Source organism: Amphiura filiformis, chromosome 6, assembly GCF_039555335.1.
Source record: "Amphiura filiformis chromosome 6, Afil_fr2py, whole genome shotgun sequence".
NCBI lineage: Eukaryota > Metazoa > Echinodermata > Ophiuroidea > Amphilepidida > Amphiuridae > Amphiura > Amphiura filiformis.
The window spans coordinates 52611857-52616730 of NC_092633.1; positions in this window are offsets into that span (position 1 = coordinate 52611857).

The following is a 4874-nucleotide window of genomic DNA, read 5'->3' on the forward strand; positions in this document are numbered from 1 at the left end:
CATTTGTGCTATCTTTAGTAGACAGTATCTGCAGTTGACAGCATTTATGCTATATTCAGTAAACCATTTATGCTATATTCAGTAAACAGCATGTGCTATCTTTAGTAGACAGTATTTGTGGTATCTTCAGTAGATACCATTTATGCTATCTTCAGTAGACAACATTTGTGCTATCTTTAGTAGACAGTATCTGCAGTTGACAGCATTTATGCTATATTCAGTAAACCATTTATGCTATATTCAGTAAACAACATGTGCTATCTTTAGTAGACAGTATTTGTGGTATCTTCAGTAGATACCATTTATGCTATCTTCAGTAGACAACATTTGTGCTATCTTTAGTAGACAGTATCTGCAGTTGACAGCATTTATGCTATATTCAGTAAACCATTTATGCTATATTCAGTAAACAACATGTGCTATCTTTAGTAGACAGTATTTGTGGTATCTTCAGTAGATACCATTTATGCTATCTTCAGTAGACAACATTTGTGCTATCTTTAGTAGACAGTATCTGCAGTTGACAGCATTTATGCTATATTCAGTAAACCATTTATGCTATATTCAGTAAACAGCATGTGCTATCTTTAGTAGACAGTATTTGTGGTATCTTCAGTAGATACCATTTATGCTATCTTCAGTAGACAACATTTGTGCTATCTTTAGTAGACAGTATCTGCAGTTGACAGCATTTATGCTATATTCAGTAAACCATTTATGCTATATTCAGTAAACAGCATGTGCTATCTTTAGTAGACAGTATTTGTGGTATCTTCAGTAGATACCATTTATGCTATCTTCAGTAGACAACATTTGTGCTATCTTTAGTAGACAGTATCTGCAGTTGACAGCATTTATGCTATATTCAGTAAACCATTTATGCTATATTCAGTAAACAACATGTGCTATCTTTAGTAGACAGTATTTGTGGTATCTTCAGTAGATACCATTTATGCTATCTTCAGTAGACAACATTTGTGCTATCTTTAGTAGACAGTATCTGCAGTTGACAGCATTTATGCTATATTCAGTAAACCATTTATGCTATATTCAGTAAACAACATGTGCTATCTTTAGTAGACAGTATTTGTGGTATCTTCAGTAGATACCATTTATGCTATCTTCAGTAGACAACATTTGTGCTATCTTTAGTAGACAGTATCTGCAGTTGACAGCATTTATGCTATATTCAGTAAACCATTTATGCTATATTCAGTAAACAACATGTGCTATCTTTAGTAGACAGTATTTGTGGTATCTTCAGTAGATACCATTTATGCTATCTTCAGTAGACAACATTTGTGCTATCTTTAGTAGACAGTATCTGCAGTTGACAGCATTTATGCTATATTCAGTAAACCATTTATGCTATATTCAGTAAACAGCATGTGCTATCTTTAGTAGACAGTATTTGTGGTATCTTCAGTAGATACCATTTATGCTATCTTCAGTAGACAACATTTGTGCTATCTTTAGTAGACAGTATCTGCAGTTGACAGCATTTATGCTATATTCAGTAAACCATTTATGCTATATTCAGTAAACAGCATGTGCTATCTTTAGTAGACAGTATTTGTGGTATGTCCAGTAGACAACATTTGTGCTATCTTCAGTAGACAACATTTGTGCTATCTTTAGTAGACAGTATCTGCAGTTGACAGCATTTATGCTATATTCAGTAAACCATTTATGCTATATTCAGTAAACAACATGTGCTATCTTTAGTAGACAGTATTTGTGGTATGTCCAGTAGACAACATTTGTGCTATCTTCACCGGGCTTCAAGTGGCCCTATATTTCCTATGTTAAGATAAACAGCTTTTGAAACTATTTTTTGTCAAGTAAATGGATCCAAATTGAAGAAATGGGCTATTCCATTTAAAATTTCACAAAATGTTCGAGAACGCTTTGTGACAAATCAATAGAGCATCCAATGGAGCAAACTGCATCTTTTGAATTTGCATCATCCTTAGGATTTTGGATCATCGTATCATCATTTCTTGACTGATTTCAACAAATAAGGTCTTAATTCCGAGCTAAAATATGCAGCTATTGGATGATGGTTCTAATTATCACACATCTGTCTTTATTTAGAATATACAAGGATGAAAATAACTGGTAAGGCCAAGAAAAAAAATTGTTTGTTTACCCTTTCCCAACGAACCGAAAAGTCACAAAAATCTTGGGTTACATTTTATTTTTTCCCCTTTTATAACCTCAAAAAATCATTAAAATTTGTTTTATACTTTTCTAAGATGTTTTTAAACGTTTTGAAACCCAAACATTGGCAAAGGGATACCTCATGACTATGTTTCCATCACTGTTCTCATTTTTCTTTGTTTGTGTTTTGTTTTTTGACAAAAATGTGGGACTTTAACATCTGCTGTTTACATCATTTTTTTTTAATCAACCTATCGACCCTCCTGATTTTTTTCTTGGCCTAACGTAATTCTTTTGCAGTCTGTATAAGCAGTTCTAGAATTATATTTTTGACCTTATAGCCAAAGTAAGGGTTGATTTCAAAATCCAAGGTGACCATAATGACCGCCAGAAATATCAAATTGCTTGCTTGGTAATACCATACATTTTAACGAATACATGACCATTCTGTCGGTCCAGCTTCTAGTCTTGGGCCCAAGCTTCACGTGGCTCACGGTTTGTAATGAACGACAGAAACCGGCTGTGAAGGAGACTAGTCACTCCAGACTGGAGTGGCAACATCGTCAATTTCAGAAAAAACAACACTCGACCATGGACTTTAATTGTCGGTTTGTCATTATATGAAACGATAAATCAAGTTAAGTAACTTCCACTCTGAAAACTTAGGAACTTGTTTGATTCCACTGACTATTTGCGATCGAAATATACACAACACAAATGACAGAAATCATCAAGAAAAAAATCGAACCAAGGACTTGTTTTCACTCAAATTTGAGTCGAATTATCAACCGGAAGTGACGTGGCACGGACCGACAGAATATGAACAAAAATAATCAAAAATACTTGGCTTAATTCCATTTTCAATTCAAATGACATTTATTAACATAATTATGTGTTCTCACATAAAAATCATCATATCATAATAAATATGTAGGCCTTACATACTGTAATATAACTGAATTTTATACAAATCACTATAATGTATAGTGCAATATTTTCCCTTGATTGTTTCGAGCTTTTATCAATTCTGGACAGTATATCCACATTAAAGGAGAATATTGTGATCCTAGCATCCTTTTTTATGACATTTTCCAGTAGATATCCATGAAAAAAGCTTATTCCCAAAATTTCAGTTGATTCCAATTTTGCGTTTGCAAGTTATGCATGATTATGTGTATTACACTGCTCCATAGGGCACTGTGTTGAATTACGTGCTGGTATACCAGCAGTCCAGCACGAAATTCAAATTTGACAATATTTTTGCTAAACTAATTAATTTGCAAGAAATTTTTGGTACATAAACATTATGGTATAAAAATCTCAACTTTTTTTTTGGAGAAAAGTGGGGGGATGAGGCTGTGATGGATCACGAAATGCCCTTTTAAGTAGAATGCATAATAAGTATTTTTGCCGGGTTAAACATTTGTGGCTGCTGCCGCGAAAATTAAACCCCGCAAAAATTTGCCGCAATACAGTATGTAATTGTGTATAGCAAATGGATTAATGACAAATTAATATAATCTTCATGAAATATAGTACCAAAGTAATTCACCGGAACAGAAAATAACAAAAAAAGAAAGTGTCTCCTTGCATTTCTAAATGTTTAGATTAACCAACTATTAATACAGCACATCAACTCATTATACTTAATCAAACCCTGCACTACTGCCCCTGATCATTATACATATGTGACGTGTCATGTCAAAAGGAGACATTTTTGGGCAGGTTATCAATTTTGAGGTTTTTACATATTATATATCTTAAATATAGAGATATTTTGTTCCACAACGCCGTTTTCCCCAATGAAATCGGACATTCCGAAGCGAAGATATTGAGTTAATTCGTAAGTTATGGTATTGTAAAATTGGAAATTGAGATATCGGCCTTTAAAAATATTATTGACAATGTTGAGAGTAGGAATTACCTTGAAAAATGTTTCAAAAAATGCAAGATGCCAGTTATATTCCAGTCTGAAGCTATCAGACAATATTTTTAATATTAATAACAGCACAAATGTGCAACAAACCCAAATTGTGAAAAAATCACCCCCGGGCAGATTTTTGGCTATTTTTCCATTTACGATCCTGCCCAAAAGTGTCTCCTTTTGACATGACACATCACATATATTTAACTTTACCAGCTGGTTACTTTTAATTTTTGGTCAGAATTACCGGTTTCTACTTCCCATAACAATATAATTATTCAATTTCAGAACTCATTTGCTAGAAAAACTGTTTGTTCCAGCAGTTTTAAGAGACCTTTCACAATAATATTTTCTTTCTAAACTTTCTGTTTTCAAATAAAAAAAATTAATCAAACATAGTCTTTTCAGTAGACAAAAGCCCATGTTATTTCAAAATACATTTATACACAAAATACAATTATACATAAATACACTTATACATAACATACAAACTTATTGGTAAATTCATGTTATGCACAAATTATTTTTGAATTAGCGAACAAGGGTTCAACGCTTTAGGGCAGTATATCAATTTTTAATGTTAGCTAACCCTGCATGCCGCCCTCTTTTGCTTACTTATCACGCCGATCTATTATCTAAAGCGTTGATCCCTTGTTCGCTAATTAAAAAATACCGTAGAACCCTGTCTACAAGCATATATAGTACTTTTTATAAAAGCTTCATTAATTCGAAACAAGTGTTAATACACCAATACAATAGATCGGTCTTAAAATAATACTTGTTTGTATAT